General features: G+C 41.3%; 1 long non-coding RNA gene and 1 pseudogene across 1 annotated transcript; both read left to right on the forward strand.

Annotated features, from left to right (window-relative positions):
- The window catches only part of LOC111973564 (integrin beta-1-like), a 22,998-nt pseudogene extending 20,859 nt beyond the window's left edge, over positions 1–2,139 (forward strand).
- A 1,602-nt stretch (positions 2,140–3,741) lies between these two features.
- LOC139022545 (uncharacterized) lies at positions 3,742–5,586 on the forward strand. The gene is made up of 3 exons (XR_011480943.1): positions 3,742–4,002; positions 4,324–4,471; positions 5,418–5,586. It is a non-coding gene; the product is annotated as an uncharacterized lncRNA (long non-coding RNA).
- The last annotated feature ends 7,676 nt before the right edge of the window (positions 5,587–13,262 follow it).

The following is a 13,262-nucleotide window of genomic DNA, read 5'->3' on the forward strand; positions in this document are numbered from 1 at the left end:
ATCTGCCACAACGGCAACGGGACATATGAATGTGGAGCCTGCAGGTAAGGCACTTATGTTTCACTAGCAGAAGATCTTAACCCTTATTCACCTTCCATATTGTAATCATTTCCATGGCATAGAGATACATTTTGATATTGATACTGTATATACAGTGCATTCGGAAAGTATTCAGACCCCTTCCCCTTTTCCACATTTTGTTATGTTACAGCCTTATTCTAAAATGTTTTACACATTTTTTTCCCGTCATCAATCTACACACAATGCCCAATAATGACAAAGCAAAAACAGGTTTTTAGAAATGTTTTACATTTATTAAAACAAAAAAACAGATACCTTATTTACATTAGTATTTAGACCCATTGCTATGAGACACACAAAATTGAGCTCAGGTGCATCCTGTTTCCATTGATCATCCTTGAGATGTTGACTGGACATGATTTGGAAAGGCACACACCTGTCTATGTAAGGTCCCACAGTTGACAGTGCATGTCAGAGCAAAAACCAAACCATGAGGTCGAAAGAATTGTCCGTAGAGCTCCAAGACAGGATTGTGTCGAGGCACAGATCTGGGGAAGGGTACCAAAAAAGTCCTGCAGTGAAGGTCCCCAAGAACACAGTGGACTCCATCATTCTTAAATGGAAGAATATTGGAACCACCAAGACTTCCTAGAGCTGGCCACCTGCCAAAACTGAGCAATCGGGGAAGAAGGGCCTTGGTCAGGGAGGTGACCAAGAACCCGATAGTCACTCTGACAGAGCTCCAGAGTTCATCTGTGGAGATGGGAGAACCTTCCAGAAGGACAACCATCTCTGCAGCACTCCTCCAATCACGCCTTTATGGTAGAGTGGCCAGACAGAAGCCACTCCTCATTAAAAGGCACTTGACAAGGCTTGGAGTTTACCAAAAGGCACCCAAAGGACTCTCAGACCATGAGAAACAAGATTATCTGGTCTGATGAAACCAAGATTGAACTCTTTGGCCTGAATCCCAAGCATCACGTCTGGAGGAAACCTGGCAGCATCCTTACGTTGAAGCATGGTGGTGGCAGCATCATTCTGTGGGGGTGTTTCAGCGGCATGGACTGGGAGACTAGTCAGGATCGAGGGAAAGATGAATGGAGAGAAGTACAGAGAAATCTTTGAAATTATTAATACATTTACAAAAAATTCTAAAAACAGTTTTTTCATTATGGGGAATTGTGTGTAGATTGATGAGGGGGGGAAAACAATTTAATCAATTTTAAATTAAGACTGTAATGTGGAAAATCCCTTATCTGAATACTTTCCGAATGCACTTTATAATGTGTTGTAAATCTATTTCTATGGGCCATTAGCATGTGACTGTTTAAGTGCATTGCATCTGTTTGCATTGTGAATTTGATATTATTTAACATAGGTGTTCATATTTCTTGGGTCATGGTCGCACGTTGTTTTGGTTTAATAAACAATTAGGATGTCTTTTTATGATCTGTCAGGTGCAATGAGGGCCGTATTGGTAGACAGTGTGAGTGCAGCACCAACGAGATGACCGGCGAGACCCGGATAAGAGCTGCCGTAAGATCGGGACAGCATCTTGCAGCAACAACGGAGACTGTGTGTGTGGAACCTGTGATTGTAAAGAGAGATATAACCCAGAGGAACGCTACAGCGGGATGTTCTGCGAGTGTGACAACTTCAACTGTGACGCCCAACAACAAACTCTGTGGAGGTACGTGAGTTAGTTCATTGGATGATCGATAAAGATTGTGTTTGTGTGAATATGACGGTCAAGACCTGTGGAACATTTCCTCAGAGCACAAACTACTCTGTGTTTTGTGGCGTAATGGGTGATTTCCCAATTAAATTAGAGATCAGTTGATCAAATCAGACATCGCATTTTACGAAATGAGATTTACCGTGTTCAATTTAGCTTAATTTCATCTCTAATCTAGAATATTATCTATAATATGATTTATGTTTGAACTTTAGAGGATCATCTCTGACCCTGTGTGTTGTGTTGTGGCAGGACATGGTCGCTGTGAGTGCAGGGTGTGTATTGTGGATGCCAACTGGACAGGCAGTGCCTGTGACTGTTCTCTGGACACCACGACCTGCCTGGCTTCAACAAGCAGATCTGTAACGACGAGGCAACTGTGAGTGTGGCGCTGCTCAAGTGTATGACCTAAGTTCCAGGGCCCAGCTGTGAGATCTGTCCTACCTGTCCAGGGGTCTGCGCAAAAACAAGTGAGTTGAAATAAATAAATGGATGAATTGTTATTTGTTTATTTTTATTCTGTTTTAACTATGTAGAAAACAACAATATACAAAAGTTTATTTCAAAACGCTATATTGAAAAAAATTCACATTTCTGTTTTTACATCAGAAATGATTCCTTATGGGTACTTCATGTGTGTGTAAAATTACTTGTTCTCAGGTGTTTTTATTCATAGATTTTTAGATGAAAAATGTAATTTTTTGTAAACCACAATGCAAATGTATGCTTTAGTCTCGGTCCTGTCTGTCATTGTTTAGCTGGAATGGAATGTTCGTATCCTGTATATTTGACTGTGATATGTGGTTGTCTCAACTAGCTATCTTAAGATGAATGCACTTACTCTTATCAAAAGTGACTAACAGTATCTGCTAAATGACTAAAATATCAAATGTACATTTTTTACAGACATCTCATATTACTGTATAGATTTGATGTCACAAATGTATCATTTGTACAGTTCTTTAAAAAAACATGAATTTTGTCTCTCTGAAATGAAACCATCAAGTGTAGATTTTAAACATACATGTTTATGTCATTGATCAACCCTGTGCCATGAATGTTAAAACCCTGTGCCATGATTAAACCCTGTGCCATGATTAAACCTGTGCCATGATTAAACCTGTGCCATGATTAACCCTGTGCATGATTAAACCCTGTGCCATGATTAACCTGTGCCATGATTTAACCCCTGTGCCATGATTAAACCTGTGCCAATGATTAAACCCTGTGCCACATGATGATTCAACCTGTGCATGATTAAACCTGTGCCATGATTAACCTGTGCCATGATTCAACCTGGGCCATGATTCAACCTGTGCAGACATGATTCAAACCTGTGGCCTGATTAACCCTGTGCCATGATTCAACCCTGTGCCATGATTCAACCCTGTGCCATGATTCAACCCTGTGCCATGATTCAACCCTGTGCCATGATCAACCCTGTGCCACACCAATCTCTTTCAGAATTTCTTTAAACAATAAAAGCTAACGTTTCTGAAAATGTATATGTAGAATTGTGAATTGAACCGCTTTATATTCTGTATTTCCTTCTGGGAATGTTATGTGTGGATTACATAAAGGTTTGTTGTGATGGTTGAAATGAATTCTGCTTTTTTTAAATGTATTATTATTTGAGGGACCGGTTCCTTGTCTCTTTCCTCAGCCTGAATTTAATGCCTCTTAACCTTTTAAGTAGGCATAAAGAGATATTCTTCCTTTATCTGTCTTAACCTCAATTATTATTGTGACCTTTGTTTACTTTCTTCTGATAATTCCAAGAAAGGGGACCAATGAACAGTCTAGACACAACTGTGATATTTAMAACCAGTARTGGTGGCAAGGGTACAGCATTGTCCACTACAAACACCTGCATGTGAGGTGGAACCTCAATATCCAGCTTTCTTGTATTCCAGTAGTGAATATGTCACAAGTCTAGCAAGCATCCCAATGCGAGACTACCTGCGTGTGTTACTCCATCTGTACAGTTACATGTCAATGTCCTGTCTTCCACAGGGAGTGTGTTCAGTGCAGGGCCTTTGGGACGGGGGAGAAGAAGGACACGTGTGAGAGAGACTGTAGCTACTTCAACCTGATCACGGTGAAGGACAGGGACAAGCTGCCTCAGCCAGGACAGGCCTTCCCCCTGATGCACTGTAAGGAGAGGGATGCCAACGACTGCTGGTTCTACTACACCTACGCTGTCAACAACAAGACAGAGAAGGAGGTCCATGTGGTTGAAACACTAGGTGAGAGCATATTACATACAGCCTACTATGTCATTGTGGCGGAGGATATTACAGAGTGAAAAAGTAGGTTATTTGTTTTGTCTATTGAGTCGTTTGTGATTAGAGCTAGGAGTTTTTGACCTGACTAGGAAAAATTCTAGTTTCAACTTGAAGTTTTTCCTGGTCAGCTTACAGGGTCAGGTAAAGTTCCTGGGCCTAGATATAATGCAAATCAGGAAGGACTTTATGGTAAATAAGCATTTGTTTTTACAGTAACTGACTTGCCTGGTTAAATAAATAAATAAAAGTTGGGATAACTGAATGTTCCTGCCTGTGTTGCAGAATGCCCTGCGGGCTCTGACATCATCCCCACTGAGGCTTCTGGATCCTCTCATTATGGTACACGGAGAAGACACCAGACCTAAATGACTGTATGAGAGAGCAGACTGACCTGACTTGTTATATATTAAAGGGGAATATAACCAGCACGGTAAGATGATTTTCTAAGGGAGATGATCAACCTCTGAGTCTTGGATCCTGATGTAGAAATACCCCTTTTTCAGGGGATTCATTTTTTCACTTCTTTGTCATATCATTGTTTCATTCCTTCTCATTTGTCTTCACCTATGCTTTTCATTTCATTCTCTGTTTCCTGTTCTTAATTTTCTGTCCCACTCTCTCAACCCATAGCAAGAGAATCCCATTTACAAGAGTCCTATTAATAAGTTCCAGAACCCGAACTATGGACATAAAGCTGTGGTTCTATAAGTTTGTATTTACTTTCCCTCTCCTCTGTTTTCCTGCATGGGTTTCCTGTTTGTTTATATGTTTGTGTTTGTCAACATACTGTAAACTGTCACTATTTAATCCATCTCATTATTTCTGGCATGCATTTGGTCTCTTTGGGCCAAATAAGACAGTTGATGAAACTGTGCAGAAAGATCCATATGAGGGGATATTAAAACCCACAATAATATCTATTGTTTTGTTGGTCAACACAAGCTGTCCCCTCTGTTAGTAGTTTAAATGGAGGTAAGTATTAACAGGTGGTCACGTGTAGGCCCAGTACATTTTAGTTTTAGTGTAGTATTTATATCATATTTAATTCTACAGTATGATGGAAATGGCATGTTGTGACTGTGACGTTTGTTGATATTTCTTTTAAAAGTGTCCCTGGATGACAACACAAATGCTCACTCACAATGACAGCAACGTATCCAGGTGACAGCACGATCAGTTGGAAAGATCTGTCCAAAGAATGCTTCATAATCATTTGATATTCTAAATGGATGGCTCGGATTTTGCTGTGGTGTTTTTTCCTAATAAATTTGTTGCAGCTGTGTTCACACGACTGACATGTTATGTGACAGATATAGTATGACTGACTGTACATTACAGTTCTAATGTTTTCTCCTTGTTTCTCTTGTGCCTTCCAGGGCGAAAACCCTATCTACAAGCAGTGGCGACCCGTCATTCAGGGCAGGCAAGCTCCACCCGTTTGCCTGTTTTGCATGTTATTTTGGCATTAATACATGTCACACATCAGTTTGCAAACAATGTACAAAAAAAGTGTCATTGAGTTAATAAAGCTGCATACAAACATGGTCTCTTTTTTGGTTTCTTGAGTAAGGCAGCTCCAAAATGTTGGTGCTTTCTGTGGTGGTACGGCAGGCAGTGGAAAATACGGAACATAGGGGTTGGTAATGTTCTCTAGTTGTGCAGTGATTGGCTCAGTGTTCTGTCACTCATGGGGACATTACGTCACCTCAAAATCTACGTGTAGAGCAAAAAAAATTCAAGCCCCTTGGGTGCTGTCATAGAGTTACATTAGAAGTGCCCATCCAAGAAGGCTCAAGGTCATTGGCCACAGATAAAATGACTTCAAATCACATTACATCTACAGTAGCTTTGATTGAACTGATCATGTCAACATCCCACTTTCTAAATCTTAGCTAGCAAGCTAGCAGTCATCATCATGAATCAAGTCGACAATCAACTGGCAAAACCTTTTCAATCCTTGTCATATGAAGAGAAATAATGAAGAGAAATTAGAGATAAAACGTACATTACACAACAAGTTGGAAATTGCACATTCAACAATGAGTGGTTTGGAGGGAATCAGTGGCTAACTGCAAGCATTGCAAAGCAATCACTAGCCTGCTATTCAGTGGAGTGGGTGTGTGGTCCAATTTGGGTTTAAGGGTATCTTTTCCAAGCTTAAAGGATAAACATTCAACATTGGCATAATTGTCAATCATAGAAAACCATTGGTTGATTCTAAACTTGTCATCAGATAACATATAATGCATGAAGAAGTGCAAATAACTTTTACATTGATGTTTTAAAAGTGATCATTGCACTATTGTGTTTCATGTTGATCAATGTAAAAAATTGTGAAATTTGTTCTGAAGACATACTGATACAAGTTAGCTTTTGAAATCACATGGCTGATGGCACAGTCAATGACATGGCACCCAACCATTGGTTGATGCATGCAATGTCTGAGCAGGGGAACAGGACCAAAGTTAACCTGGTACCTCGGTTGAACCGGAACACAGACAAATAAATAATGAACCGGAACACAGACAAATAAGGTCATCCAATTGAAAAGCTGCAGCAGCCAATCGGAACAGTGGACAAATTTCATTCAAAATCAAGCGGGAAGCCGAAGACACGTGTAGACAATTCAAACTCTCAAATCCAATGTAGGTTGGCAAGGGTCCAGCACTTATCTTGGTCGTGTTCCTCTGCCCAGACATTGCTGATGCAGGTCAGATCTTACAACGACTGGATAGGTATTTTACATATCAGCTAACATCATTATGTTATAGCAATGTTGTGCCAGACTGCACAGTCGATGACATGGCTCATTATCTGTTGAAAGATTCTTCAGCGTGTGTCCATCGGCGATCAACCTTTTTGCCTTGACTTGCAGTCAGCAAAAAGAAGGCGTAATAAAATAAATACTTAAATTATGTTTCCAAAACATGAATCACGAATATTTGAGAAGGGTGCAATTGCAGCCTGCATTTCTGGGCTTCATTTGTTGGCATCTGCAGGAACCCCTCTTTATACTTCTATTGGTCGAGGACTCGCCTACACAGGTAGGAGGAGGGGGCGCTCCAGTACAGTAGGTGGCGGTAATGCATCTTATCGTTGGATGCCAACTGGCGATAAACCCCACAGAAGAAGAGGTGGAGGTTGACACCGTAGCTAGCTAGCTATGACAATGGTATACAAAGGAATCTCAATTGCATACTATTCGCATCCTCTCTTCTCGCCTCCTCAAAATCCATTGGATGAGAAGGTCAGAGTGGAGGGACCTCTGGCTTTCTCATCCAATGAGCGAGGAGTATGTATTGAGAGTCTCCCAGTGTCCGTCGCCCCCACCTGTCAGGCACTGTTTTCCTGAAGTTCTGTTAACGGTGGCGAGAGCAGGTGTTCGGCAGGCGCAATAGCGAAGGAAGCTGGCCAGGACCTGCCAGAGTCGTCAATCTCGTGGCCGTATAAAGCAGGCATCGAGGCATTTAGTTACTGTTCGTTTGAACGTTAGAATTTGCAAAAGGAGTGACCTACGCGACTTTGAGCGTGGTATAATCGTCGGTGCCAGGCACGTCGGATCCAGTATCTCAGAAACAGCCGCCCTCCTGGGCTTTTCACTCATGACAGTGTCTAGTGTTTGCTGAAAATGGTGCGACAACCAAAAAACATCCAGGCTGTTCTGGAGGCAAAGAAGGGTCCGATCCTGTTGTCACGCCCTGGCCTTAGTTATCTTTGTTCTCTTTATTATTTTGGTTAGGTCAGGGTGTGACGAGGGGAGTTTGTGTGTTTTTGTCTCGTCTAGGGTGTTTGTACTGTCTAGGGGGGTTTTGTAGAGTTATGGGGTTGTGTTCATTGTAGGTGTTTATGTAAGTCTATGGTTGCCTAGATTGGTTCTCAATTAGAGGCAGGTGTTCATCGTTGTCTCTGATTGGGAACCATATTTAGGCAGCCATGTTCTTTGGGTATTTTGTGGGTGATTCTGTGTCAGTGTTTGTGCCACACGGGACTGTTACGGTTTGTTCACGTTTATTGTTTTTGTATTGGTGTTCATTGTTCAGTGTTCTATATTAAAACATGGATACCTACCACGCTGCGTATTGGTCTGATCCAAAATCCTCAAAGATTTTGCTGAGTTATCCCCCCCCCTAGAAATCAGTCAATTTAAATGAATAAATTATGCCCTAATCTATGGATTTCCCATGTCTGGGCATGAGCGCAGCCATCGGTGGGCCTAGGAGGGCATAGGCCCACCCACTAGGGAGCCAGACCCAGCCAATCAGAATTTGTTTTTTTTCCCACAAAAGGGCTTTAATACAGACAGAAATACTCCTCATTACAGACAGAAATACCACCCCCCCGAGAGACGCGATAGTCCAGCGTCCCATTGTGACATAGGTACCAGCTCTTAGACCACCATCTTTGGGGGACGCACAGCCCGAACACCCACCTCCCCCCAATTAGCCTACCAACCAACAAATCTACCGGTACACATCTATTCATTTGAATGTGTTGACAGTTGGAGAAATTAAATGAGCTGCACTGACAATTCGAAAAGTATGAACGCCAAGGGTCCAATATTCTAGAAGACTGCTGTGCTTACACACCTTTGTTACTCTGATAGACCCTTAAGACTGATCCACACTGCCAAAAGCAACACGTACGTCACTGTGGGGGCTTGAGTCTACTGAATGTCTTTCTGTATATGTTTCTCATGATTTCCATGTGATTGTGACCTGGGTCATCGACAATTGCCTCTGTAGTAGTTTGGCTTCAAAATCCAGACAAGATGGCAGGTATTMATTTGTGTTTTTACGATRCAAAAAGTAGGATTAARRAWWRRMCMAMYWAAWYMRGRCTTTTCAAAAAGCAACWATAACTTGGCATATGTTGCTGTTCCCCTGTGCAATGACTGAAAGGGCCACAAGGAGGCTCAAGGGAGTAGAAACATGTAAGCTTAGAGGGAAAATGTTAAACAACTATATCATTACATTTTTGCCTTTGACTCATTCACTATTACGCAATGCTGAATTGCAGCTCATAATAATCTGTGCATATACTGTAGGTGTGAATTTGCACTGGTGATAAATTAGATATGATAATATGGATATAGATAAGACTCAAACTAAATTCAGAAAAAAAAGAAATGTCCCTTTTTCAGGACCCTGTCTTTCAAAGATAATTTGTAAAAATCCAAATAACTTCACAGATCTTCATTGTAAAGGGTTTAAACACTGTTTCCCATGCTTGTTCAATGAACCATAAACAATTAATGAACATGCACCTGTGGAACGGTCGTTAAGACACTAACAGCTTACAGACAGTAGAAAATTAAGGTCACAGTTATGAAAACAAAGAACACTAAAGAGGCCTTTCTACTGATTCCGAATAACACCAAAAGAAAGATTCCCAGAGTCCCTGCTCATCTGCGTGAACGTGCCTTGGGCATGCTGCAAGGAGGCATGAGAACTGCAGATGTGGCCAAGGCAATAAATTGCAATGTCCGTAATGTGAGACGCCTAAGACAGCGCTACAGGGAGACAGGACGGACAGCTGATCGTCCTCGCAGTGGCAGACCACGTGTAACAACACCTGCACAGGATCGGTACATCGGAACATCACACCTGCGGGACAGGTACAGTATGGCAACAACAACTGACCGAGTTACACCAAGAACGCACAATCCCTCCATCAGTGCTCAGACTGTCCTCAATAGGCTGAAAGAGGCTGGACTGAGTGCTTGTAGGCCTGTTGAATGGCAGGTCCTCACTAAACATCACCGGCAAAAAGTGCTCTTCACTGACGAGTCGCGGTTTTGTCTCATAAGGGCTGATGGTCGGATTTGTGTTTATCGTCGAAGGAATGAGCATTACAGCGAGGCCTGTACTCTGGGGCGGGATCGATTTGGAGGTGGAGGGTCCGTCATGGTCTGGGGCAGTGTGTCACAGCATCATCGGACTGAGCTTATTGTCATTGCAGGCAATCTCAACTCTGTGCATTACAAGGAAGACATCCTCCTCCCTCATGTGGTACCCTTCCTGCAGGCTCATCCTGACATGACCAGCATGACAATGCCACCAACCATACTGCTCGTTCTGTGCGTGATTTCCTGCAAGACAGGAATGTCAATGTTCTGCCATGGCCAGCAAAGAGCCCGGATCTTAATCCCATTGAGCACGTCTGGGACCTGTTGGATCAGAGCGTGAGGGCTAGGGCCATTCCCCCCAGAAATGTCGGGGAACTTGCAGGTGCCTTGGTGGAAGAGTGGGGTAACATCTCACAGCAAGAACTGGCAAATCTGGTGCAGTCCATGAGGAGGAGATGCACTGCAGTACTTAATGCAGCTGGTGGCCACACCAGATACTGACTGTTACTTTTCACCCCCCCCTCCCTTTGTTCAGGGGCACATTATTCAATTTCTATTAGTCTCATGTCTGTGGAACTTGTTCAGTTTATGTCTCAGTTGTTGAATCTTGTTCTAATCATACAAATATTTACACATGTTAAGTTTGCTGAAAATAAACGCAGTTGACAGTGAGAGGATGTTTCTTTTTTTGCTGAGTTCATAAGAAGGAAATGAGAGCCAGAATCTTCATGTCTGCATACCATATAGCTTCAGGCATAGATTGTTTCCCAGCTCAAACCTTGGCCTGCGAACTTGGCCACAGGTACTAAACACCTGGCAGTTCTTATGGGTGTGCTTGCTTGGCTTTAGCTGATAACAGATACTGCCTGGGGTTCATTTTCTATCTATTTATCCTGTATTTTGTTTGGAAGAAAGTTCCACAAGGCCTACTGTTTAGATATATAAATACAATCAAGACCCAATAATGTTCTTGATGAAAGGAAATCTGATGACCAACACTTGATTACAAAACATACACGATAATATCCATCCCCTTGTAGTTGAATAAAGTTTTATAAAGAGTTGTATAAATGATTCTCTAATGTGACTAAAATTCTGTACAGTACAACATTTCCACAGTTGTGAATTATTATCATAGTTATTCAAGAGCCAGGAAGGATAAGGTCAACATCTGGAATTGGGAGTGGACAATATGTACTGTAGAGTAGTTGCATGATTGGGCCAGGGGAATACAATATGCCAGTGATTAAGGAACTGTAATGACCCTGATGAGAGTGCTGAATGAAAATAAAGAAGAAGAACAACATTCCTCTGGAAATAGATCCCAGGGATTAACCTCTATGGGATCAGTCTAAAACGTTGCACCTACACTGCTTCCATCTAGTTGCCAAAATCTCAATTGCGCCTGGGCTGGAATAATACATTATGGCCTTTCTCTTGCATTTCAAAGGTACAAAAAAAATATTTAAAAAAACGTGTTTTTGCAACAGGCAGTTAGATTAGGGGATGTCATTTTCGGTGAACATTGAAAAAAGGGTCCGATCCTTAAGAGGTTTTAAACAGGAAAAGTCAAGCTACCAGGACTGATGTTTTGGTTGTTTGCAGGGGCGTACTTAGTGATTTGGAGGCTCCAGTCAGAGGCCAGTCTGACGCCCACCCCACCCCTCCTATTGGTGCTCATACAATATATGGGTTCCCAAACAATATATGGGTTTTATAGTGAAGACATGTAAAATTGTATTACCTTTTAAGAACACAACCAGTCATGATGTTTTCAGCTGACTGTCAAACAAATCCCTTCAAAAAGTAGGTTACCTTTGCACGTTCATCCAAATAATTCCAGCATCCGAACAACTTTCACAAGTGGCTGAAACTGTCTTACTGGAGAAAGCATCCGAGCGAGCAAAACAGCGTCTTTCTGCCTTACTAGGACTATATGTAACCCATGTATATTTACATTTTAGTCATTTAATAGATGCTCTTATCCAGAGCAACTTACAGTTAGTGATATGCCATACTCTTTTTGGCCAGACAGCATCCAATACATGGGTGACACATACATGTCTCTTACCTTAACGACGATGGCAGTATTATCAGCAGCAACTGTCTTTTTACCAGAGAAATGCGTATCGCATCCTCTAAGGGCCCGAGGCTGGGTTTCTTCTAAGCTAGCATATGGAATTGTTTTAAGATGGTCATTTGAAAAATCATTTAGCTATTTGATTTTGAACTCCTATAGGTATATAAATAAATATATATATAAAAAACTATTTGATAAAACATTGATTTTGGCCTTACTGATATTAGCCCATAGAAATGCATTGAATAACAGTTTAATACATGGAAAAACAGAAATTTGTCTGAAATGAAATCAAAAGGAACTATGTTTTGAAGTTTCTGTCTTATATCTGAGAGATATAAGAAAAATCTGGGAAATAAAATAAAAAATTCAGTGGAATTACCTGTATACCTTTTACGTGGGAATGCCCTGTACCGGATACCTTCAGACTAGAGGTAACCCGGTATATGTACACACAGTACAAATATACACACAGTACAAATCTTTTTAAAAGTGACCAAGATTGAGCAATAAAGTCAGGGACTTATTTCCATTGTGGTCCCTCAAACGGAGAACACAGTCGTGTTCATGAGAGTTTCACCTTTCCATAGAGTAGAGAAGACCAATGTTCGGGAATGTCACCCTGTCTGACAAGCCGGTTGTCACTAGTTACCACAGCCACAAAATATATTGACTTTGGCCATATTGTAAAAATGTTTTCTCAAGCAGAGAATATATATATATACTGTATATATATTTTTTCCCAGCTCAGGAGGCTCCTTGATGATGTGAGGCCTGAGGGAGGCACTTTTGCCTAATGGTAAATCCGCCCGTGGTTGTTTGACTGGAAAGTTTACCAATGTCTTCCATCCTGAAGAATAAATATTTTGTTAATAAAGAAAAATGTATTAAATACAAGAAATATAGTTGAATACAAAATAACTTTCTTGCTTGCTTGGTCAAATCCAACCAAAACACATTTGGTAAGGAGCAAGGTGACCAGTCAAAGTAATTTTTTCTAACATAAACAAATGAAAGTGGTGATTGAACAGTGAAAAGAGGCTGGACTGGGTTCAAACCCAAAACCATGCAGAACAGGAGTAAAATGACAGGTAGCCTATTAAGTTGTTGTGTGAGAGTGAGTAGTCCAAATATAAGAAAGAATGAATTGCCCTTTGATTCTTTATGCAATGAGGTTTTCTGTAAAGCACAAACAGTGTCTTTGTGTCCCATTCAGACCTGGGCAGCTTCAATGGAGCCTGTGTGGGTACACCCTAACCAGACTCTAACATCCACATGGAAACTGTCGTCAACCCC

Source organism: Salvelinus sp. IW2-2015, linkage group LG14 (genome assembly GCF_002910315.2).
Source record: "Salvelinus sp. IW2-2015 linkage group LG14, ASM291031v2, whole genome shotgun sequence".
NCBI lineage: Eukaryota > Metazoa > Chordata > Actinopteri > Salmoniformes > Salmonidae > Salvelinus > Salvelinus sp. IW2-2015.